This window comes from Benincasa hispida, chromosome 7, assembly GCF_027475165.1.
Source record: "Benincasa hispida cultivar pf3 chromosome 7, pf3_genome.v1.1, whole genome shotgun sequence".
NCBI lineage: Eukaryota > Viridiplantae > Streptophyta > Magnoliopsida > Cucurbitales > Cucurbitaceae > Benincasa > Benincasa hispida.
The window spans coordinates 1,365,809-1,393,751 of NC_143484.1; positions in this window are offsets into that span (position 1 = coordinate 1,365,809).

Below are 27,943 nucleotides of genomic sequence, written 5' to 3' on the forward strand. Positions count from 1 at the left end.
CTATGGTGGGTGTAGATCCGGTAATGAATAGACATTTGGTGAGGGGCATTGGTATAACTTTATGTTCAAGTAGGAACTTCATCCCCAATACCACGTCGAAATCATCCATCTTGACAATCACGAAGTCAACGAGGCCTTTCCAGTCTCCTAACTTTACCAGAGTTCTCTTCGCTATCTCCGTAATCGGTAGGGCTGTAGAATTCATAGCTTTCATCTTCCCTGCATCTCTTTCCCAGGTCAAGTTCAGGCGGTGGGCTTCCATTTCAGTCATGAAGTTATGGATGGCCCCAGAGTTGACCATAGTGCTCTTGGCCGATCTTTGGTTGACCTAAGCGTCCACATACATGAGTCCCCTCTCTAGTGGCTCCGTCGCCTTTCCCATTTTCTTCTGGAGCGCAGATAAGAATTTCAATGCCCCCATCCTGGGATTCTCAATCTCTGCAGCTGGCTCAATTACTGTCTCCCCCAGTTCAACCTTGTCTTCTGAGTTAGAGGCTAATGTGTCTTGAAAAGCATTGAACGCGGTCCGATTCGGACATTCACCCACCCTGTGTGGCCCTCTACATATGAAACAAGATAGGGGGCGATTGTAATTGTTATGCTGTTGCGGCGGCCCCCACCAGTTATTTCCTGATCTCAATTGGGATGGTTTACGGTCCCCCCCTATGTTCTTGTCTCCTCCCCTAGGTCTGGGAAGACTGGAACGACTGTTTCTGTTTCCCCCATTTGAGGAAGTTGATTGCTTCCTCACATCTTGCGAGTCAGTGCTAAAGTTGTATAGCCGTTTAGCTGCTGCATAGGCAGAGGGGAGATCTTGTACTCTCTGTTCATATAATTTTGATTTCGCCCACGGTTTCAGCCCTTCGACAAAGCAAAATACCTTGTCTTTCTCGGACATATCGTGGATGTCCAACATGAGTCCTCCAAACTATTTTATGTAGTCCCTGATGTTACCTATTTGTTTCAGCTCTCGGAGTTTTCGTCGAGCCAAGATCTCGACATTTTCAGGGAAGAACTGCGAGCGAAGTTCTTGTTTCAATCTATCCCAAGTATCAATTGTGCATCGTCCTTCCTGTATGTCTGTAAATCGCGATGTCCACCATAGTTTTGCATCTTCAACCAGATGCATCGTTGCTAGTGTGACTTTTGACTCTTCAGTCACCGTGTTCGTCGCCTTGAAGTATTGCTCAAGGTCGAAGATAAAGTTTTCCAGGGCTTTTGCTTCCTGCACCCCACAGAAGGGTTTTGGTTCTAGGATTTTTATTCTGCTTACTGCCATTGCTCCCCCAGATTGGGCTTGGTTCCCTACTGCTTGGATGGTGAGATTCACCCTTGCGCTCATATCCGCTATCTCGGCTCTAACGGCGTCAAAGGCCGACCGAAAGTCTTCAGACAAATCGATTACCATCTGAATTATTGCTTTTTGGGAGTCGTCCAACTCTTCGACATGCTTCTCTATGTGGGCAACAGAGCCTGATGAGCTATCACCACGTTCAAAGCTGCCAGACCTTGCTATTTTGGTCTTAAGGGTCTCTACCCTCATCATCAGTTCTTTAACGGGTAATCCGTCTTGGCGGCCCACTACCACATCAATTCCATCGGCTTTCTTAGCAACTTCTTGTGGCCGAGTCTAGGAAACAGATACTATCCGGGACCTCTCTCAGGTAGAGCATTTGCTCTTCCATCTCTACCAGCCTGTCCACATGGGACTTGTTCAGGTTCTTCGTCGCCGACATGATAACTGATCTGATCTTTCCCTCTATGAGCCGACTTGGCTTTGATACCAACTGTCACAATCGTTCTTTCGGGAGTTTCTCTTAGCGATTGTGCGGCACTTATTCCCGCTCACGAACAAGTCAGCCAACTCGAATATGGACTGCCGGTAGCACATCGAGTGCCTCTCGCAACCTCTACCTCCATTTTAGGGAAAACGGTTTTAGAAAACGGGTTTGGAGAAAAGGTTTTCGTAAACAGTTTTTGTGAGTGTGAATAAAGAAAGAAAGATCGTAGTAGGCTAGAAAGCAATAAGCAACAACAACAGCTTTATAGAGTACTACTCTGGGTATGAGAAAGTGATGGTTAGTCTTATCCCCATATAGTGCATTCTGAACAAAAAGCCAACTGGCACCCTTGCATATGCAAAAGGGCAAGTGGTCACTTACAATGAAAATGTAAACAAGCTAACTAAGCTAATACAATACATGATATGAAAGTATGCTAGAAGGGGGTTGGATCGAGCATGCGGCCATGGGCAACAGGCCTTGAACAAGCATGACCGTGACACTTAGCATGCAAGAGGTATGAGGATCGATACCACGCATCTCCATTTTTGCGGGGTCATTATTTTCATTGAAGCTGGTTATACATTATTTTAAGCACTAATTTTATTTCATTCTAGTTTCTTTATGTACAACATATATCTATTCTAATTTTTGAGTTAAAAAAATTAATTTAGTTCTTTTTTTATATAGTACAATAGCGGTAGGAAAATTAAAACCATATATATTTGTCTGTTAAAAAATTTGTATATTAGTTAAGCTATGCTCACTTTGACATTTGTCGATGCCCAATTGTTTAGATAAAGCTATAAGATCGTCTAGCAAAAAGCTATGCGATCATTTAGTCTATCGTTTATCGGTCTGTCACCTACAGACACTACACGATCGTTTACCTTGGGCCAGCGATCATCTAGCAAAACTATACGATCGTTTAGTAAATACTGCACGATCGTTTAGCTCGCACCTACTTGATCGTTTAGCTCGCCCAACCGTCGTTTAGTAAATCTGAATTTACTTGACGACTACGTGAGTTTCTTTTTCCGAGAGAGAACTCAAAATCCTTTTCCAACATTTTGTAAAATCTTCTTTTCAAAATAAGAAACCACTTTCCTTTTAAACTCACAGTTACCATGATCCAATAACCACCCACTACTTTGGTTATTTAAAAGAAAAAGAATTAATTATCCAATAATTAATATTATTATAAACATAAATGATAACAAACTTATCATACTATAATTATAACCTATAGTTTTAATATTTCATCTCACGAAACATATAAACCATAGTTTTTTTTCTATTCCATGGTACTTAGTGTAAATTTTATTTACATCAATCCTCCACTAGATGTATCTTATACATCATACCGATTATATAATATATAATCAAAATACCACTTGTCAATTTGAACATTTCAAATCAACACCAAGAATTGATCCTCAACTGAATCCAAGCTACCAAGGGGACCTTATGGACCTGTAGTTCCAAAGCTCTAACGGTACGTGAATAACTGACTAAACTCTTTAGTCACCGGATCCAACATCCGTTAACTGTCAGACACTCCACTAAAGACCGACGGCTGAACTCTCCTTATTACAGATATATTATGTGTCCATCTTAACCAATCAGTAGTGGGACAACCCTTCACAGATCGCTCGTAAGTACAATTAGGCCAATAACCGTTATGCCCTTGTAGTTACATCTGTCTCCTTAAGTACCATTGATTCCTCTAATGAATATAAGTCATAGTCCTACTATGACTGAGTCTTCTCTTCCAAAGAGAAGCTATGGCCACTATGTTCAAGCCTCGGAATCAACCCTTAAGGGAGAAATCTCTCTACTTATCCCTGCTTCGGGAAATGAGTGAATTCCATCTTGTGGATTGAGTTCCCAGCTCCCAGATCAGACAAGTTCCCAAAAAGGTAAGCATGTTGAGTTGGCAATCTGGCCACTCTCACTCATACTAATCAAAGGACTGCCCTCAAAGGTAGAAGTTCCTAAAACACTCAAGATTGAGGTCGTGTCACCTTTGGTCATTTAGGTGAGATGTAAGTTTCTAATATCAACGGTGTTATAGAGTCTAGTCATCTCATAGTCCAGGTCTTATACAAACTCTTTGTATAAGACAGCCCCGCTCCACGTCTCCACATGAATGGTCAGGATTTACCATCTGTAGTAGTTTACAACACTTGCAAACCTCTACAAAGTGGACCGTATCCGTAGTGTCACAGGATCAGGTATCCCACCTTAATCTTTATACTACAGACCGATTTAGGTTATCATTTAAGGTATGATCTACTTGTATATCACATATACATGTTTAAGTTCACATAAGATAACCAAGGAGCTTTGTTTATTGGATATGAGTAAATGCCAGAATTAGATAACACTTATTTTATTCATTGAACAATGTGTATCTTTACAAAACAACGAGACTCCGGGAGAATTAGGACACCAATCCCAACAGTTTCATTATTTTATAAATTTCTTATTAGTTTGTTGTCAATATATATATTTTTTAAATAGATGGGACATAATATTGAATGTGTTTAAAATAAAACATGGAATGACATTTTAGGGAAAGACATTTGATGTCACACCCTACCTCGAGCCCGCCTCCTAAGCCTGAGAGGAGGCGTGAAAGACCGCAGATACCACCCTTTTGTGATACCTACTGACCATCTAAACCTCTTAACTCTCAATGAAACTTTAAACAAAGGATGTAAACAGCAACTGTTTGATTAAGCTCTCTTTCATTACAAACAATACAGTGTTTATACAACTCCCAGGCTTACTACAAAGTTTACAATAACAATTCTAAAACTCGGAAGTGTGATTGTGGCTATGGCAGACCTTGATCTTAGCAGCACCCTAGAACTCCTCACCTTTCGCTACTTTGGAAAAAAAAAAACATGAAAGAAAAGAATGAGCTTCAAGAAGCTCGATGAGTGGTAAGCAACTTCTAGAGTTTTTTTCAACTCATAATAATACAAGAATATCACATATACGAGGTTAAATTCAAACCTCAACCTTGAATGAGTCTGATCTCAACTCTATCTACACACACGGAAGATAGTTAAACTGATAAGTCATAAACGCTTACTCTCTGCGTTCCCTTTGTTTCCTATGTGCACATAGATCCCCGCTTATGGACTCAGAAGCTAGGCTTATCAGCCCTTTGACCATCCCATACAAGGTTCCTCCCACGGGCTCAGGAACTAGACCTCACGGTCCCCTGACCATCCCGTGACGTTCCACTCGAGGCTTAGGAACTAGGTCTATTGACCCCCTGACCATCCCGATCACACAATCTCATTATTATGCTAATTACTCATTCATAACACAAGCATATATAATTTACTCTAGTAGATATGCTTAAGACTTAAAGGAAATACCATTCAACTTGGTCAAGTAGGAACCTTTCCCTCTTAGAAGTTCCTTGGTCTTCTCGGGCTCCCTTTTTTATCCTAAAATCCAGATTCAATTTCAAGCTTTGATTACTCATCATTCCAAGCCTTATTTTGAGATACTTCCTTCTATAAACATGTTCTAAAATGTCTGAGGAAGCTTACTTAAAAGCTTAGCTTAGAATTCCTCGTGGTTTGGCCGAAATCATCAAAAAATTGAGACTGGCTCAAGCTTACCCGAGAGCTCGATCCTTCTGTCTTTTTCTCATCCTCTAGCCTGATTCCTTGAAGCTTCTTCTTCAGCAGCCCTACCCTAAAAACTAGACTCTCGGAGCTTTTAGATGGCTTTGGAATCACTTAAAACACATTAGTAGTCTGGGAGAACACCTTGTCCCAAGTTGATGCTGCTTCCAGGCCTCACTATTCGACAACATCTCCTCCTCTTGGAACTTCTTAATCAACACATGGTTTTGCTACCAATGCATGCCCTTTATGATCAATGCATAGTCTCTTCCAAATGTTCCCTCTAACACTCTTCCTAACATTCTTTGAAGAGGACTCGGGTTATGAATTGAAGAGGCACTCTGTGGTGGTATTTATAGGCCAAAAGGACTGATCATTCTCATCTTACAAAGCCTTCAACACAAGACACCTCCTACTTTGGAGTGTTTGCACCATGCTTTACCATCACCTTCTTCCTTGCCATTCATCTATTTCCATGCCACTCACCTACTTGAGTTGTCTTCTTCATGCATAAGACTCATTTGCATGAAACTCTATTCGTCCAGCTCCTACTAACTCAAGCTCAACCTTCTCTCGGTATAGCCATTTATCTGGGTGAGCTCATCAGCCTTGCGTAACGCAAGCCGTAGCACCGCTTAAATAGATGGCCCATCATTTAGTCCATCGTGTAGCTTCTACACTTTATCACACAGATCCATCGTATAATGAATCTCTCGCTGTCGCTTAACATTTAGCTCTCTCGATGTCGTTCATCATCCAGCCCTTTCATTGTTGCCAATCATCTAGTGCATGCGTCCCATCGCATAGCACTTATGCCCCATCGCATAGCTCAATCGTTTACTGATCTCTCACTCTCAACGATCTTGCTATCGCATATCTCTCGCTGATAACGATCTCGTTAATGCTCATCGTTTAACGCCACATGCAGCTACACAATCGTTTAGCTCATCGCTTAGTGCCGTCTGTAGCTACACGATTATCTACCTAGCGCCTTGCGCTCTAGCTCTCTCGCTCACGTCACGCAGCCTCAACGAATGAGCAACCTTTGGGCATTGCCTCTTGCCAACACTTTGGCGAACATGCGTCCATACCTCACTATTGGGTTTTATGTCCTAAAAACTCGCAGTTTGTAAAATGATAAACATTTTCTATTATCAATATACCTGTTATTGATCTCATAAATTGTATAAAAGTTTAAATCCAATAAACTAAGACCCATGACTATTGTATGATTACTTGAACTTTATATGGATACATAAGAGTGGATCGGGTTCGAGTAAATAGTCAAAATAATCTTTGGTACATGAATGGGGTTGGGTACCTTATTCTTGTAACACCATTGGATGCGGCCTACTCTGTAGTTTTTAGAAAGAGTTGTAAAGTGCTGCATACGATATGATCCTAATTCGTACATGTTATGACATTAGGAGTGGGGGCGTCTTATGCAATGAGTCTGCATAAGATCAGGACCAAGAAATAAGTCACTCTTACTTTATAACGATGTTTACTTTTTAGGACTAACTATTTCACCTAAATGACCTAGGTAACTTGATTTTAATCCAGAGTTAACTATAAACTCCTGTTTATTCGGGATTGCCCTTAGATTTGCATAGTTGAGGGTTGGCTCAATGGCGCCGGCTCAATAAGACTCTTAATTCAGGGGTAAGACCAGATAGATAGCTAGGGACATAAGGTGCAAGACGGAGTTCACGCCTACCTGATTTAGGGATAGGAGAAAGGTTGTTCTCTCAAGTACTGAATCCAGGTCTTTAACAAGGGGCCCTACCCTCTCACTGGCCTGAGATAGTTCTCTCAAGTACTAAAACCAGTTGTTCATTAGTAGATAAGTAAGGACTTGAGGAATAAGACATAATCTCGGGGTAAAATAGATATTATACCCAGACGTTATTACGAACAACCTGTGAAGGGTCGACTTGCTGATTATGGTTAAATCATGTGGACATAATATATCTACAGTGAGGGGAGTGCAACTATGGGCTTTAGTGGAGTGACCGATTAGTTAACGAATGGGGATTAATTTGGTCTAATGAGTTTAGCCAATTAATCTCGGATCATTGGAGACCATGATCTACATATCCGTGAGGTCCCTCTACTAGCTCGTAACGGACTAACTCTAGAATAGCGTGATAAGTTAATTTGAAACGTCTAAATTAGAATTAAGGAAATTAGTAATTAGATGAGATATAATTATATGTTTAATTTTACAATTAAACGGAATAGGAGAATTTATATATTTATATATGATTTAAATATATAAAGATGGATATGTGTTAAAATTAATTTAATATTTGATATTAAATTAATTAAGCTTTATTTAATAATTAATTTATGAAATTAATTAAAATTTTCATTTTAAAATCAAAATGGATTTAATAAAATAAAATTTTGATTTTTTGAGATAAAATTGAAAAAGGAAAATAAAACAAACAAAACACATGAAATGGAAAAAGAGGTTTTTCCATTATCTATCACCGAGTAGCTAACTCAAATGGCATTATCATTGCCTTGTCTTCTCCAAGCATGAGCCTCAACTCATGCAACTCTTCTCTTTGCATGTTGATCTGCAATATAATGAAGAGATTGGAGTAAAAATCGGGCATGCAATCTATAGAGATTTTGATAGAAATTTTGGTTTGAAGAAAGAGTCCTTCAGCTGATTTTCTGTAGTGAGCATTTCTCCTTCTACCCTTGATTCAAGCCTATTTTCAGTCCCACAACTAGAGCACCAAAAGAATAGTGGAGAAGATCTTGAGGTAGTCTACAACAAGATTTAGAAAAAATAGTAGCTGGTGAAGGAGCATTGAAGAAGTTCTACAAGAGGTATGTCTTGAAACTTATTTTTTTCTGCAAAAGCATGCTTTATATTTTGCCAAAATTAGTGAATTTTAGTGCTTAGATGATTCTTGTGCTTCCGCTACTGTTGATACAATCTTACAATCCGTATCAAAGAATCAAATAAGCATTCAATTCGGTTTAAATTTGGTTTTGTGGGTGTTTTATGTGAGAAATATGAAACTGGTGCACTGATATGGTTTTCCAAGTTTTGGCTGTTTAATTCTCTTTAATTTCTCATTTAAATTTGTAATTGGCTCTTTTTTTTACGTGTTAGCAAGAGTCTGTAATTTATTTGTAGTCATTAGAGTCGAAATTAAGATGTAATTGAAGAAATCAGTGAAGGAGGCCGAGCTGCTGTACCAGTTTTTCAGCTTTTACTCAGAATCGTTGTTGAGGTTCCAGTTGCTAAATGATCGTCTAGCTCCAGACGCTACACGATGTACAGAAAAGCTAGATGATCGTATAGCAATGGGCACTGGTCATTATGATGTTGAACGCTAAACGATCGTGTACCTGCGGGAGCTAAACGATGCGTTCAATTTGCTATACGATAGCATTAAGCGATCGTTTAGCTTTGGCGTGGGAACTAAATGATACGTGAATTTACTATACGATGGTACTATGCGATCGTTTAGCAACGATGCACGCTAAGTGATGCGATGAAGTGCTATAGATAGTGCTGAGCGACCGTTTAGATGCGGAGCTAAGCGATCGTGTAGACGAAGTGCTAAGCGATGCGTTGAAGTTTCTATCCGATGGAACTAAACAAATCGCTTACCTACAATGCTAAACAACGCGATGATGTTCTATACGATGGAGCTAAGCAATCGTTTAGCTACGGCGGATACTAAACGATGATATGAAGCTCTAGACGATGGAGTTAAGTGATAATTTGGTTCTAAACGATAGAACTAAGCGATAGCTATACGATAGCTATATGATGGCTAAGCGATAGCTATGCGATGGAGTTGAGCGATCGTGTAGTTCTATACGATAAACCTAAGTGATCATTTAGCTTTAGCAGACACTAAGCAATTGGGTAGCTATATGCGATAAAGCTAAACGATCGTTTAGTTGAGGCAAACACTAAGCGATCGTGTAGTACTTCCACAACACAAGGAGATGGAGCAAGACGATAATCTTCAGCGCTATACGATTGGCCTTTGCAAGATTTTTAGTTGGACCGAGAGTAGCCAGTTCAACCGATTTTCTCAAGTTCCAATCCGGTTCAGCCTTAAAATATTTTGGCTGGTCCGGTTCAGACTCATCCAGTCCGGTTCAAGATGTTTGGGTTCGGTTTGGAGCGGTTCGAGCGATTTAAAGGTAGTTTTAAAGTTGATTTGTAATATTTAGGCTTCTATTTGCTTGTTTATGCAAAAACTAAAACCATATCAGTCTGTGTTTAATTATTTACGCATTTGATGTATGTTATAATTAACTAAATCTTGTATGTTCATATTATATGCCATTTAGATTTAAAATCCCACCATAGGAAGCATGTTACAGGCATTGAAAGTATGTTATAATTGTTATAATATATAGTATGCATGTTAGGGTTTCTTGTATTTAATATAAATGTTATATTAAATGTTGAATTCCTCATGTATGTTATGGATTAATAGCATGTCTAAAGTTTTATAAGTTGTTATAAATTTGGGTTAGACATTTAAAATCCATAAATAACAGTTGCATGCTCACGTAGGTTGATCACCTGTTTTAATTGTTAAAACTTTTAAAACCTTGGTTACAAACTCAACCAATATATAATCCTATCTAAGGCTGAGGGTACTTAAGTTGACGGTTTATGGAACACCTCCTACCTGGGATTATGGCCAAATTATTGAGTGTTGGTAATCGGTTTTATGAGCATACGTGAGTGATGTGAGGTTATAAAATGGTTTATCACCTAGACATTGAAGGTTAAATCCAATTATAAGAGTTATACTTGGATAAACCACATAGACTTAGGGTTGTTTTATTAGCTGAAAAGAACCTAAGTATAAATATACCCAAATAGACCACTTCAATGGCAATTTAATAACTTTTATATGATAGAGTTATTTTTAGCTCTCACATCTCTAAGAGTTCACAATCTAGATTTAAGCGGTATTTCGTGTCACCCTGAAGTGACCTCCCTTCGGAAAGTATTTTTTAGCTTAAATCTAGATTTTGGTGAATAAGAGGAAGTTGTTTAAATATAAGTCTATTATATGATAAATAGATTTCAACTACCACGTCTCTACATAGTTTACACTGTGAGATTCATATGATGCTTCGTGTCACCCTGGGAGTGACATCCCTTCGGAGAGTGTTTTATATGAGTCAATATCAAGGTAAACGGAGGAGGTAGTTCATAGTAAGTGGGTGAAAGATATATGTCAATATATCCTACGGTCTTCTCCATTAGTCTGAATTGTGTGATTCCGATGTTGCGCCTGCTTGTTTGCTTTAGGCGGCCCTTTGCTAGTCGTTTAGCGACAGTTATCCCCTTGGAGGGTTGTAACATAGGATTTGGAACAACATAGGCTCAGTAAAATGAATAGGGTCTTATAGTTTCGTCTTGGATGTTGTCTTCTATTTCGAAGGCAAATTCATATCGTTCTATAGGATCTGAAAATGGCGGGTCACACTTACAATAATTAATAAGTTGTTAGTAAAGATCTTGACCAAAAATGATAACTAAACGACTATAGGAATAAGAGTTATTCTAGAGATAGTGTTTGGTCAAAACTTTTTGTTTTAGTGAAGGAGTATCTGACTGCCCCTCAGTAGCACATATTCTGACTCACTACTTTTTGCTAAAACTTGATTTTGGATTTAGTTACAAGTTGCTAATTAGAATTTTTTTGAATTTTATCAGCATGTCAAATTCTAGAATACTCAATTCCGATATTATTAACAGTAAAATCAAATCAATAAACAAATTACTAGTAGTTGATTACACCAAAAGAGTTTTAACAGAGGATTGTCCTCTATCTCCCAATTCATCTAAAATTATGAATTATGTAGATGAGAATGTTGAATTCGAAGAACAGGATAAATATGATTTACTTGTTATAAAAGCATGTTTAGTTGAAAACGATAAAATCTGGATAATTGATTTAGGTATTGCTAATCATGTATGTACTATCTCACATGAAACAAGTTCCTGGAGACAGTTGACAGAAGGTGAAACAATTTTTAAGATAGGGACCGAGGAGATTGTTTCAGCCAAAGCAGTGGGAGATATGAAGTTATTTATAGGAGATAAGTACATTTATTTGAAAAATGTATATTATATTTCTTCTATGAAAAGGAATCTAATTTCCGTCTCTTGTTTGCTAGAACAAAATTATAATGTTTATTTCAAATATGGTGAAGTAATCATCAAAATGGGAAAAAAATAGATTTGCTCTACAAAATTAGAAAATAACATGTATATGTTAAAACCAACTAAGGTCAAAGTTGTTTTGAACATAGAGATATTTAAAAATGTTAGGATTCATAAAGAAAATGAAGATTTCTCTAAATTCCTATCTTTGGCACTTGAGACTGGGTCACATAAATCTCAACAGGATTGAGAGATTGGTTAAGAACGGTCATCTAAATAAGTTGGAAGACAGTTTATTACCACCATGTGAGTCCTGTCTTGAGGGTAAAATGACAAAAAAATATTTTTCTGGAAAAGGTCTTAGAGCCAAAAAAAACCCTAGAGTTGATTCACTCAGGCCTTTGTGGGCCTCTAAATGTTAGAGCAAGAGGAGGGTATGAATATTTCATCAATTTTATAGATGATTATTCCAGATATGGGCATGTTTACCTAATGCACCAAAAGTCTGAAATTTTTGAAAAGTTCAAAGAGTATAAGACTGAGGTTGAAAACCAATTAGGTAAAAAGATTAAAACACTTCGATTGGATCGAGGTGGTGAGTATATGGACATAGAATTCCAGAACTATTTAATAGAACATGGAATTCAGTCTCAATTAACAGCCCCTGATACACCTTAGTAGAATGGTGTGGCAGATAGGAGAAACATAACGTTGTTGGATGATAACGGGCAGAAATGCATGTTATTAGGACGCAAAGATATAAAACAATGTGGAAATGCGATGGTAAAAATATGCAAAATCGTGTCCAAAAGAATTAAGTTGAGAATATTGCGATCACATGCGCCCATCGCATTAAAGCAGCTAATTTACTTATTTTGTGCAGGAAAATGCGTTGGAGCAAAGAAAATTGTGATCCAAGGAATTTGGCGACCGCGCGCGCTACAAGATTGCGACCACAAAGCCATGCGATTGTATGCACTCACGAAGATTTGTTCAAGAAGGTGGCCGCATAAAGACGGCGCATCAAGGTGAAATCATAATAAATCATGATGGGACAGAAAGCTGATGACGGTCAAATCCGAATTTAGTTGACAAGCGACGACACACTGTAGCAAGTACATTCAACTTTTCGGTGACCATTAATCGGTGCAATTAATGACCGCCCATCATTGCAATCATTTGAGAGAAAAGTTTCTTCACCTTGTACTCTATAAATACCGAAGGCCACCATCGTTAAAGAAGTTCGAATTCTACACAGTTCGCCATATACATAGAAGATAAAATATACAATTAGTTAGCCGTTAGTCCATAGTTGTTCATATAGTTAGAGGCAGAGGCGAGCAAAAAGAAGAAGACACTGAGAGATCATTCCTGGTTAGCTCGAAAGACTATCGGGAAGCGCTGAAAAAGGAGAGAGGGCCGACACTAGCGAAAGCAAGGATATTCTTCTGGACAGAGTAGAGTAAAAGACAGTATAAAAGCCTCGAGAAGCAAAACATTTGTACCGGGCTTCTTATACCTACTTTCCATTGTTGTTTTGTATTCTGACTTTATTTATAAATGGAATTTGCATCTCAATATCTGTTCAATCTCTTCACATTTCGCATGAGTAGCTAAATTTTTGAATGGGTTGAGAAGCACTTAGCTAGCATGACCTAAGATCTTCACTTTATGCGATCATCTGGTCTTATGTATGCGTCCTTCACCCTTTAGAGATACTTGAGAGAGTAGTCTAAAGAAAGAATCTAGGCTTGAGAGAGTTAGATTAGAACCATATAAGCAAGAGATAAAAACTTAGAGATAAGTTCTGTTTGATATTATGCATTGCATGCACCCTAAAAATAGGATATGATAGCATGCGGTCACCTTGTGTATGTATGTATCATTCATCATCGCATAGATAAGAATAGAGGCTTAGACATAAGTCCTATCGACATTATCGTATACATCGCATGCGTCCTAGAATTAAGAACTATGGAATTTGCATTGAGAAATGACTTGATGTTGTGTGTGTGTAGCATGATCGCATAACTTGAATGCAATCTTAGGAAGTGTTAGCTAAATCCCTTCTCACCCGTTCCTCGCATACTCACTGTAACTTTCACTGTCATCAAATCTTTACTCAATTCCACCGCATAGGACCTATACTTAAAACAACACATCAACCACTTATTTTTTTTTTTGTCACCGCAAAGGAATCAAAATTTACCAACGCATATTATCTTAGTAGTCCCTGTGTTCGACCCTAGACTTACCAGGAAACCTAGTAAGATTATACACCATTATTTCATCACATGCATGTTTTACTAGGAAAACATGCATGTGTAATGCATAAACCATCATCGCAATTATACACCATTATTTCATCACATTTACAACGCATCATTGGACATGGTTCGTTCCATGATGAGTTACGCTCAGTTACCAAATTCTTTTTAGGGACACGTAGTTGAGACTGCAATGTATATTTTGAACATGGTTCCCTCAAAAAGTGTTTCTGAAACACCTTAGGAGCTCTGGAGTGGACGTAGAGGAAATCTATATTACTTCATGATTTAGGTTGTCCAGCACATGTGTTGGTGTAAAATCCTAAAAAGTTGGAACATCGTTCAAAAGTGTGCCTATTCGTAGGCTACCCAAAGGAAACAAGAGGTGGTCTCTTTTCTGATCCTCTAGAAGATAAAGTATTTGTATCGACAAATGCAATCATCCTAGAGGAAGATTATATAAAGAACCATCAACCTCGCAGTAAGCTAGTAATAGAAGAAATATCCAGAGAAACGAAAAATGCATCAACAAGAGTTGTTGGTCGAGCAGGTCCTTCAACAAGAGTTGTTGATAGAGCAGGTCTGTCAACAAGAGTTGTTGATGAAACTGATACTTCACATCCTTCTCAAGAGTTGAGAATGCCTCGTCGTAGTGGGAGGGTTGTGCAACAACCTGACTGGTACATGGGTTCAACTAAAACTCAAGTAATCATACTAGATGATGGTTTAGAGGATCATTGTCTTTTAATCAAGCAATGAACAATGTGGACAAAGACCAATGGATTAAAGCCATGGACCTTGAAATGGAATCTATGTATTTCAATTCTGTCTGGGATCTTGTAGATCAACCAGAAGGGATAAAACCCATCGGCTACAAATGGATATACAAGAGAAAATGAGACCAAGCTGGTAAGGTACAGACCTACAAAACTAGACTAATGGCAAAAGGGTTTACCCAAACAGAGGGGTTAGATTTTGAAGAAACCTTCTCTACAGTTACCATGATAAAGTCTATTAGAATACTGTTATCCATAACCACATTTTATGATTATGAAATATGGCAAATGGATGTCAAGACAACTTTTCTGAATGGCTATCTTGAAGAGAGTATCTATATGTCTCAACTAGAAGGGTTCATACAGCAGGGTCAAGAGCAAAAGGTTTGCAAGCTTAATCGATCCATTTATGTATTAAAACAAGCTTCTAGATCCTGGAATATAAGATTTGACGCTGTGATCAAATCTTATGGCTTTGAACAAAATATTGACGAACCCTGTGTCTATAAGAAAATCGTCAACAAAACTCGCTTTTCTGGTGTTGTATGTTGATTATATTCTACTCATTGGGAATGAGATAGAATATCTAGCTAACGTTAAAAGATGGCTGGCTTCACAATTCCAAATGAAAAAATTTGTGAGAAGCATAGTATGTTCTTGAAATCCAAATAGTTTGGAATCGCAAGAACAGAACATTAGCTTTATCTCAAGCATCTTATATAAACAAGATGTTGTCTAGGTATAAAATGCAAAATTCCAAGAAAGGATCTTTACCTTTCAGGCATGGAATTCACTTGTCTAAGGAACAGAGTCTTAAGACATCTCAAGAAGTTGAGGAGATGGATTGAATTCTATATGCATCTGTAGTTGGGAGTTTGATGTATGCAATGTTGTGTACTCATCCCGATATATGCTATGTCATAGGAATTGTCAGCTGATTTCAGTCCAATCCTGGTCATAACCATTAGATTACTGTTAAAAACATTCTAAAATATCTTCAGAGAATGAAAGATTATATGCTCGTGTATGGTGTTAAGGATCTTATCCTTACTGGATACACTGATTTTGACTTTCAGACCATATTGATTGAGGAAATCAACTTCGGGGTCAGTATTCACTCTTAAAGAAGGAACAATTGTATGGAGAAGCATCAAATAGAGTTGTATTGCGGATTCCATAATGGAAGATGAGTATGTAGCTGCAAGCAAAGTAGAAAAAGAAGCAGTATGGCACAAAAAGTTCTTGACAGATCTGGAAGTAGTTCATAAAATGCATCTACCTATCACTCTCTATTGTGACAACAGTGGAGCAGTTGCAAATTCAAAGGAACCACGAAGCCATAAAAGGGGAAAGCATATCGAACAGAAGTACCATCTTATAGGGAGATTGTACACCGAGGAGACGTGATTGTCACTAAGATTTCTTCCCAATAAAACTTAGCTTATCCATTTACGAAGGCTCTCTCGGCTAAAGTATTCGAGGGTCACATAGTAGAACTAGGTCTACGAGTTTTGTATCACTAGGCAAGTGGGAGAATTGATGGGCATTGTGATGCCCTAGTTTATTGTATTTGTACATTGTATTTCTCCATGTAAACTGAACATTGTATATATTTGTATATATTGATCCACTGGAGTTTTCGTCCAAGTGGAAGTATTGTTGTGTTTTATGTTCTAAAAACTCGCAATTTGTAAAATAATAAACATTTTCTATTATCAATATACTTGTTATTGATCTCATAAATTGTATGAAAGTCTAAATCCAATAAACTAAGACCCATGACTATTGTATGAGCACTTGAACATTATGTGGAGACATAAGAATGGATCAGGTTCGAGTAAATAGTCAAAATGATCTATGGTACATGAATGAGGTTAGGTACCTTATTCTAGTAACACCATTAGATGTGGCATACTCTATAGTTGTTACAAAGAGTTCTAAAGTGCTACATACGATGTGATCCTAATTCGTACATGTTATGACATTAAGAGTGGGGGCATCCTATGCAATGAGTTTGCATAAGATCAGGACAAAGAAATAAGTCACTCTGACTTTGTAACGTTGTTTACTGTTTAAGACTGACTATTTCACCTAGATGACCTAGGTAACTCGATCTTAATCCTGAGCTAACTATGAACTCTTGTTTATTCGGGATTGTCCTTAGATTTTCATAGTTGAGGGTTGGCTCAATAGTGCCGGCTGAATAAGACTCCCATTTCAGGGGTAAGACCAGGTAGATAGCTGAGGACATAGGGTGCAAGATGGAGTGCACGCCTACCCGATTTAGAAATAGGAGAAAGGTTGTTCTCTCAAGTACTGAATCCAGATTTTGAACAAGGGGCCCAACCCTCTCACTGGGCTAATAGAGTTTGGTTTGGTGTTGGATCACAAACCAGTTGTTCGTTAGAGGATCAGTAAGGACTTGAAGAATAAGACGTAATCTCGGGGGTAAAACAGATATTAGACCCAACCGTTATTACGAACAACCTGTGATAGGTCGACTTGCTGATTATGGTTAAATCATGTAGACATAATATATCTACAGTGAGTGGAGTGCAACTATGGGCTTTAGTGGAGTGACCCATTAGTTAACAAATGAAGATTAATTTGGTCTAATGAGTTTAGCCAATTAATCTCGGATCGTTGGAGCCCATGATCTGTAGGTCCGCGAGATCCCCCTACTAGCTCGTAATGGACTAGCTCTAGAATAGCTGATAAGTTAATTTGAAACGTTCAAATTAGAATTAAGGGAAATAGTAATTATATGAGATATAATTATATGTTTAATTTTAGAATTAAACAGAATAGGAGAATTTATATATTTAAATATGATTTAAATATATAAAGATGGATATGTGTTAAAATTAATTTAATATTTGATATTAAATTAATTAAGTTTTATTTAATAACTAATTTATGAAATAAAATAAATTTATCATTTTAAAATCAAAATAGATTTAATAAAATCAAATTTTGATTTTTTGAGATAAAATTGTATATTTGTTAAGCTATGTTGGCTTTGACATTTTGGTTTGGGTTAGTTTCATTATTTTTTAACTTTCTTATTACTTTTCTGTCTTTTTGTTATATATATTAAATAGATGAGACCTAATATTGAATGTTTTTAAAATAAAACATGGAAAGACATTTTAGGGGAAAACATTTGAGCTTAGATCTAGTTGGCTAAGAAAAGTATTGGGGGAGAAAATATCAATAATAATAATCAATACTAGAAATGTTAACTTTTAAAGTTTAAATATTTAAATATAATAGACCTCTTAAATACATGTTGAGGAAAAAATGATTTTTGAGAAAAATACACTTTTGGTTTAGATGTATGAGTATTGTCTGTATCGTATTTAAAGTTTTTAAAGAAACATTTAATCGAGAAATTTGAATAATTTTAAACGGTCCTTCAACTCATTTTGTCATTAGTTGACCTAATTGAAAAATTATGTGACAGCTAACCTACTAATTAGACTGCGGTGATCTGAAAATTTTAAATGAGATTGGAAAAGGAAAATTATTTTAAATGATACCACAGTTGAAAATATTTACAAGATGTAGTAAAATTTTAGATCAATTTTGCTACATCTTGTAAATATTTTCGTTCATTTTTCAATATTTAAAAACAACCTTATTTATTTTATATTATTATTTTATGATTGATTGTTTCCATTTTCTCCCGTTCTTTCCATCCTCTTCCTTAGCATCGTTTGAGGAAGCCTCCATCTTTGGTTCAGTATTCCACATTTCTTATTCCAAAAGTATATTTGATTTGATTCTTCCTCGAGTTAGTATTATTTTTTGGTGTTATTGGTATATATAGACGAGTGTAGTTTTATTTTGTTTTTATTTTATTTTTTGACGATATGTGAGGTGGGAGATTGAATTTTAGATCTGGAGGTTGATAATACAAGTTCATATTAGTTGACTTATGCTCATGTTGACTGATTTTGTTTTGAAATTAATCTTAAAGTTGGGATTTTGTATTGATGTTCTCTGATTTAGAGTTCAATATGTGTAAGTGCATGATCGGGAGTGATTTTGAAATAGTTAAAAGCACTTTTAATTTACTAGGTTTAAAACTACTTTGAAATATGTTTTTGATCCCTTAAAATCGATTCAATATCTAATTCTACATTTTTCAATTCAATTTTCACACGATTAAAATTGATTTTGAATGATTAACAGTATTTTTGAATGATATATATAAGAAAAAGATTTTAACCATTTCAAAACACTCATAAACATACAATAAAGCTTTGATTTTTTAGGTTCTGTTTAATAAGGAATCTAAAAACAGAATTTTGAAAACAAAGAATTCAATGAAAATAGTGTTTTATTTCATGTTTTCAATTTTATGTTTGATAACAGATTAAGAAAGTAGATTCTCACTTGAATAATTATTTAAAATGTGATTGCTATTATATTCATAAATTATAGAATTTGTTATAGTCACTCATTAAATATTAGTTGCTATTATATTCGTAATATTATATAGTTTATAATATGTGATAATACTTATTTTACTTTTTAAAAAATAATTGAGTTATAACATGCCATAATGTAGTTCTAAATGTTTTTATCTTTAGCTAATATAGTTCTACAATTTAAAATTCAAAATTCAAAATATGGATACAATGAAAATATAAAAATATTGATTTCAGAATTTGCACTATTTAAATTACAGAATCCGAAAACAGTTTTCATAAATAGAATCTAGGTTATCTACCAAATATATATTTGTTGAATTTTGAAGTATACCAAATCTATCAAACCTCGGTTATCTAGGTTATCAGAAATAAAATCTAGATTATCTATCAAATACATATTTCTATCCCCTGTTGAAGTATATGCTCGTTGAGAATATTTACAAGAGAGAGGAAGGATGAAGGAGATAGAATGAGAGGGAGGAGATGAAAATGACCCATCATAAATGATAATATAAATTAAAATTAGTATATTTTGTGATCTCATTTAAAATTTATAGGTCACCAGTCCAATTAACAACTTAATTACCCCCAACATTTTTTTTTGTTACGTCACCTAAGGGTTAAATCAGTGGAGGGACCATGTAGAAACGCTTATTAGTTATCATGGACTAAAGTGTTTCTTCTGAAATTTTGACCTATTAAACACCAAATTCATGAATCAGAAGGTATCTTGTCCATATTTCTTTGATTCTATAATTTAAATATTTGTTTAAAAATTTTGTTGGGATAAACACTAAATTATTTGGTTCAATTATCCTTCTTTGTGTTAATTTAATGGGAAATTATTTAACTAGGAACAATAATAAATTATCAAGCACAGGACACAAGCAACTTTAATATGAAAAAACCTCCTTTTAGTAATAAGAACATCTAACTATAAAGAAGAGTCATGTGACTTTCTTCTCATCTCCTCGTTCAATACACTGCTTTTTACTAACTTCATACTTAGCATACTAGTTGAGACTGAGTTTAATAAGGAAGTTCTAAATATCTCCTACGAGTTTGACATTGTATCAAGGAGCCATAACTCATGTATTTTATCCTCAAACTTGATATTCATCATAGATACCTTGAAATGTATTCAAGTGAACTAACATGGGTGTTCCATCTTGATACTTCAATTGATGGAATATATACCCTAAAGCGTCGTAGTTAATAAGTTATTTAAAATAATGGTGGATTATTTTATATATGCAATTATCCATTAAGGAAAGATCATATGTTATTTTTATGTAACTTGAAAATGTAGTAGACATACAAGAGGATCATGTTCAAGTAATAACCTAAATTGTCTGTAGTATTTTTTTTTATGGCTCAAATCCTGTTAAGCATTAGAGAAATTCCGGTATATGGATAAGATTGGATGCCTTATCTTTGTGGCACTACTGATATGACCTACTTTTTAAATGTTACAAGAGTTGTAAGTGTTACAAACGATTTGATCCAAATCGTTCATGTGGAGAAACATGCAAGTGTAGGTATCCCATACAAAGAGTTTGCATGAGACTGGACCGAAAAATGATTAATCTCTCTTTATAACACCATTGACTGAAGAGATGAACATTTCATAGGATGACCATGAACACACAAATATATCTACAGTGTGAAGAGTACAACTGTAGATATTTAGTGGAGAGACTCACAGTTAATAAATGTTGATTAGTTTAATTAAAGAGTTTAATTAATGAATCTTGTATCATTGGACCTTCTAATCTGTAGGTCCATTAGGTCCCTCTACTAGCTCAATAAGGATAAATGAAGGCATATTTAGTTTTGGAAGAATTTGAATTTTTCAAATTATAAGGAAATTTAAATTAATTGTATATGATATAATTAGTACATTTTATATGATGCAATTAATATAATATACATCAGTACATTATGTCATAAAGTTAATTTTGAATGAGATTAAAAATTTAACTATACGAGAGAATAATATATTTGAATAAGATTTAAATATTAAATAATATGAATGAGATTCATATTAAAACTATAGGTTAAATTTAATATGAATGAGATTCGTATTAAAACTATGTGCTAAATTGAATATGAATGAGATTCATATTAAGACTTTAGGTTAAATTTAATGTGAATGTGATACACATTAAGTCTATATGTTATACGTTATGAGAGAGAATGAAATTTGAATATGATTCAAATGTAATATTAATTAAATATGTGATATTTAATAAACTAAGATGAATTAATTTGACTAATTAATAATTATTTAATTTAATTTAATTTGATTTAATTTAATTTAATAGGGGAGTTATCGTGAGTTAATATGGGTGCAGTGGGAGTCTAACATAATATGTAGAATTGTTCTGCATTTGTTTTTGACAGAAGAATTATTCTTTTTTGAAAAACACACCAACTCTCATTTCTCTCTCACCTCTCACTATCTCTCATCACTCAAAACTCACAGATAAAACATTTCTCTTTAATTTCGCTTCACCTCCATCATTCAAAATGGTTCCCACAAACCTTTTCCTTATCGAAGAATAGTAAGGAAGACAAAGATGGTGTTCTATTCATGAGACCGTACAAGAATTGCTGAGATCGTGATGACGACGAAAATTAGAGAAGATTGACCAATCATCTTCAAAGGTAACTCTCTTCTCCTTGAATGCTTCTTGCTTAATGCATGCTTAATTAGAATGTGTTTATAATTCTGTGTTTTTCTGTAAGTTCGAAAGGTAAATTAAAAACACATGCGTTCATGTGCTTTCGCTGTGCGATTCAATCCATTTATTTGGTAACAGAGTCAAATCGTGCTTTTAATTCTATTTTGGATTGAAAAACATAAAAAGGTAGGTTGTTTTTTGCATAATGTACGTGGGTTTGCATGTAGATCTTTACAAATATTGGCACTTAGATTTACAAATTTTTAGTTTGAATTGATTAAATAAAGACCCGATCTTTAACAAATTTATTTTGTAAGTCCGAGTTGTTTGTGGCGAAGTGTTCACTGTGAAAAGGGCCAGAAACTTAGGTGGAAAACGAAATTCAAAGTACATACCTGAGAGGCTTCTGTGTAGAACATTGTTCGTCATCTTTTTTATGTCATGAAAGCCTTTGACTGTTGTCCGTCATTGTTTGTACATCAGGGTGAGTATGCAATTTTCCTTGACATGAACGTGGCAATTTTCTACAAGTATGAAGATGGAAATTTTCTTCCAGCAGTTCAAGACAATTTATTGTGGTTTTAAATTAAACTTATAAAATAATAGACATACTTTACATCCATAACATGCTTTTATATAACAATTATATAAACATCCATTCCATGCATTAATATAACAACTTATATAAAAAACATGGAATCATACACATGCATACTATATATTATAACACTTATAATATACTTATAATGAATGGTACATGCTTATCCTATGGTGAGATTTTAAATCTACATGGCGTACAATATGCACACAATAATTAAATTATTTAATTCATACATTCACAAAAGCGTAATTAAATAAACACAATAAAATGGAACGATTTTGGCATCCTAAACTAGCTAAAAGCTACACTTATCAAAATATAAGTAGAAACTAGCCTCGAATCGTCTCCGGAACTACTTGAAAAATGCTTGAACCGGTCCCCAAAACTGGTCAAAATTGGTCAAAACTGGTCAAACCAATCGAACCGAACCTGTACAGACCATCTGGACCGGCTGAGCCAGCAAACCGGGCACGAGGGTTAATGACTAGAGTGGATCGTGTCGACAGGTCAAAAGGTGCGGATCGAACGGGCTGGAGTGGACCGGCTGGCGAGGCGAACTGGGCTGAAAATGAGCTAGGCTGGGCATGGACTTGGGCCCGCGAGCTAACACGGGCAACAATCGAAGCGCTTCTAGGGCTGGGCCTGGGTGCGGGCAGAAGCTGGTTCAACTAAGTCAGGTCAGACAGGTCATCGGGTCTGAGAGCTTCCACATGTGTCAACAACTACCTCGCAGGTCAAGCGCCAACCGGGTCGGGTCGTGGGTCAAGAACCAGGTTTGTAGAGTCAATCCAAGTCTGTGAGCAAATTTTCACCAAATTGGAGTTGTCCTCTTTGCCAGAATCGAGCAATGACAGTCTAATTTCGACTCTAATGACTCGAGCAAATTTACAGACTTCTCATGACACATTAAAATCCCATAAAATACCGAAAAATTTACAATTATTATTATAACCTAAGAGGAAAAACGGATGCAAAAACTGAAATTATCCATTTTAGCACACACAACATTCATCACATGAATCAATAACCACCATATGTAAAATATTAACAAAAAATAGAGCACTTTAAGCATACTCTGATACCAATTGATGGAACGAACATATGTGTAGCGGAAGAAAAATGGATTTAAAGTACTCTAATTAGGTTAATTACAAAGATAAGCATACAATTGAAACAAATAAAAGGGGGAAAAGAATACAACCTTTATAGACTTTGAATCTTCTTCAAATTAGCTTCAATCTCCTCAGAACGGTTCGTACAACACCATGAGAGTCTTCCCGACTATTCTCCAGACTTAGAACGGGATGGTAGGATCCCGTGAGTGACCAATTTGTAGAGGAAAAAACTAAGTCCATGAGAGAAAAATATTATGAGATTATCACATAATCTCATCAAATTCCACTATGGCCAAGAATTCTTAAAATTCATTAAACACTCCCTTTTAAAGATCATTACATGCAAAACATGCAACTTTGAGTTTGATGAGAATTTGACACTAAAAAATCCACCAACTCGTGGGATTTAGTGGGACAATTATCGTCAAATGAAGACAACACTTAGTCATGCAAAAGTTGGCATTTTTCACTCACAGATGTTGAATCTTTCGACTAACTTGGTCAATATTTGACTCTCAAAGTCCAAAGTCAACAAATTTGGCTATTTGACTTTCAAAGTCAAAAGTCAACAATTTGACTTTATTGCATTTTTAACCTAATCAACAAAGTTACTTTCAATGCAATTTTGACCAATTCCATTTAATTTCAAAATTAATTTTAATAATCAATTTTAAAATTAAATTAATATTAAATAATTTAATTAATTTACTTTAATATTAAATATAACACAAATCTCAATCAATATGAATCACTATTCATAATTTTGATATTTAAATTTTATTTAAATATCTCATATTTTCTCTCTCTTTATGCTTAATTCACAATTAAAAATTAGGTTAAATATATCGTATATATTTAACGCTTTGCTCCAAAAATCGAATTTGAATACTTCAAATTTATTCCTCACACTATTCTAAGGTTTAGTTTGATATGAGCTAGTAGGGGGCCTCATGGACCTACAGATCATCGGTTCCAACTATCCTCGATTAACTGGCTAAAGTCTTTAACATAATTAACCACCTTTCGTTAACTACCGGGTCACTCCACTAAAGCCTAGTAGTTGCACTCCCCTCACTATAGATATATTATGTCTACTTGATATAACCATGATTAGTAAGTTAATCATTCATAGGTTGTTCATATTAATGGCTGAGTCAAAAACTGTTTTACCTCCGAGATTACATCCTGCTTCTTTATGTTCCACTGATCCTCTAATAAAAAATTGGTTTATGATCCAATCACTTAACCGAGTCCCTCTCAGGCCAATGAGAGAGTGAAGCCCCTTGTTCAAGACTCGAAGTCATCACTTAAGGGAACAACCTCTCTACCGCGGGTAGGAGTGAATTTCGTCATGCACTTTACGTCCCCAGCTATCTACCTAGTCTTACTCCTGAAATGGGAGGCTTATTGAGTCGCCGCTGTTGAGTCAACCCTCACCCATGTAAATCTAAGGATACTCCCAAATAAATAGAAGTTCATAGTTAGCTCAAGATTAAGGTCAAGTTACTTATGTCCACTTTGAAATAGCTAGTCTTAAACAGTAAACAACGTTATAAAGTAAGAATGACTTAATTCTTGGTCTGATCTTATACAAACACATTGAATAGGATGCCATCACTCCTCATGTCAATACATGAATGAATCATTGTAGCAATTTACAACAAATTGTAACAACTACAGAGTGGGTCGCATCCGATAGTGTTACCAGAATAGGGTACCCAACCTTATTTGTATACTATAGACCATTTTGGCTATTTATTGAACTTGATCCACTCTCATGTATTTATACAAAGTTCTTGTATTCAAATAATAGTCATGGATCTTTATAATTGAATAAACATCAATAACATCTTTATTGATAATAGAATATGTTTAACATTATAACTGCGAGTTTTAGGACTTATAAGTTAACAAGGCGGCGCCTATGATATCGTCTTTTCATTATTTTAACGATTAGCTTTTTTCGTTTGAGGTTCATTCACCTGCGATGAGTTTAATAGGGATACGTTGAGTTGTGATTTTAAGGCATTCCACAACTCATCGTAACATCAACTCTTCTAAACTCTATTCATAACTCACATCAATCCAATCTTGATATGATCCTCCTCCAGGAAAGTAGCGTTCATGGAAACAAACACCCTATTTTTCGACGGATCATAAAAATAACCCCCTCGTGTACCTTTGGGGTAGCCTACAAAGAGGCATAACCTCGACCGTGGTTCCAACTTCTTGGGATTTTTCTCAAGCACATATGCAGGGCAACCCTAAATGTGGAATTGACGTAAACTAGCTTTACCCCATTCAACAGTATTGCAATTTTAGAGAAATTCTTAGCAAATCTGCAGTAGAATCCAATATGTCTGAGGAAGCTTCGAAGTGTTTTCATGTTGGTAGGTGGTGGCAATTTTTCTATGGCCTTAATTTTAGCTTTGTCAATTTCCAGCCTAGATTTAGACACCTTGTGCCCAAGCATAGTACCCTCGGTTACCATGAAATGGCATTTCTCCCAATTCAAAACTAGGTTGGTGTCTTCGCATCTCTTCAAAATCTTCTCAAGATTTTCCAAGCATGTTTCATATGTCTTGTCGTATACTGAGAAGTCATCTATAAAATTTTAACTGACTCTTCAAGATAATTAGAGAAGATGGCCACCATACACCTATGAAAGGTGCTTGGGATGTTACATAGCCCAAAGGGCATGTGCCGAAAGGCAAATGTCCCATAAGGGCAAGTGAAAGTTGTTTTCTCTTAGTCCTCGAGTGTTATCATGATTTGGTTGTACCCCACATAGCCACCTAGGAAGCAAAAGAAGTCATTCTCTGATAATCTATCCAACATGTGATCAATAAATGGCAAGGAAAGTGATCCTTTTTAGTAGCTGCGTTGAGCTTCCTATAGCCCATACATATTCTCCAACTTGTAATCGTATGCATCGACATTAGTTCGTTGTTTTGGATGGGAACTATAGTCATCCTGCCTTTTTCTTAGGATGCAATGCACGGGACTGACCCACATGCTATCTGAAATAGGAAAAATAATTTCTGAAACCATTTAATAATCTCTTTCTTGGCAACTTCCTTCATCGCAGGGTTGAGTCTGCGCTTGTGTTCAACAAAACCTCCTTTTCCATCTTCGAGTCTTATTTTATGCATGTAACAGAGCAGACTGATTCCCTTGATATTAGTTAGGGTCCACCTTATCACCTTAATGTATTTCTTCAAAACCTTCAAGAGCGCATTTTCCTTCCCTTCTGAGAGTGTTACTGAGATAATGATAGGTAAAGTATCATTCTTACGAAGGAACACATATTTCAAGTGTCTAAGGAGTTTCAATTCTAAAACTAGCGATTGTTCGAGTGAAGGCTTGATTTTTCCTTCTCGGTCTTCTAAACCCAAGGGCTCAAAATTTCTTTGTATCTCTTTTATCACATAACAGGATTCAAATGTTGTGATTTTTTCATCCTTCAATTCCATTTCTTCATTGATTTCAAATTTTAGCCTACAAGGCCAAACCTCTTCCAAGTCAACCATTTTGCATGTGTTCATCTCATCCGGATATTCCAATACTTTAAGAATGATGTACTTCATCTTTTGGCCATTAACTTGCACGATGATTTCTCCCTTGTGCATATCAAATTGGGTTCTTCCTGTGGATAAAAAGGGTCTTCCTAAAATTATAGGTATGTCTTTATCTGCTTCATAGTCTAAGATAATGAAATCAGCTAGCAGAATGAATTTATCCACTTTCGCACGCACATCTTCTAGTTTTCCCTTTCGGTGTAACAAGGAATGGTCCACCAGTTGCAAAGTAACTGTGGTGGGTGCAAGCTCTCTCATTCCCAATTGTCTGGAGATTGATAAAAGCATAAGATTCATGTTGGCTTCAAAGTCACATAAGGCTTGCCCTATATAAACTCCTCCAATGGAATAGGGAATTGTGAAACTCCCTAGATTTCACATTTTTTGTTGAATAATGGTGCTGTAATCTTGTGTTAATGTGATAATCTTCTAATTTCTCATCTTTCTTTTCTTCGATATGATATCTTTTAAGAATTTGGCATAAGATGGCATCTGCTCCAAGCCTCGGTGAGTAGAATGTTAATATGCAATTACTTTAACACTCCGAGGAAGCATTGGAATTGACCTTCCTTATTCTTCTTTCTCAATATTTGTGGGTATGGTGGTAGTTGCACCTCATTTTCTTCAAAGTAGAAGCTATCACAGTTGAGTCTCTGTGTTACTTTTGGTTTTCATGTGATGGTACTTGTTGTTTTTGCATTGATTGTGTCTCAATGTGTTCATCAAAAGAATATTTATGTGCCTCATTAGTAGGGTTGCTTGATTTTTCCTTCGGATCTTCATTCATGATGCAACCAATTCTTAACACCACTACTGACATTGTTCTTTGTCTGAATGTCTTGCCCTGTGAGGATCTTCAGTGTTGCTTGGTAGTGAGCCTTGTGGTCTATTT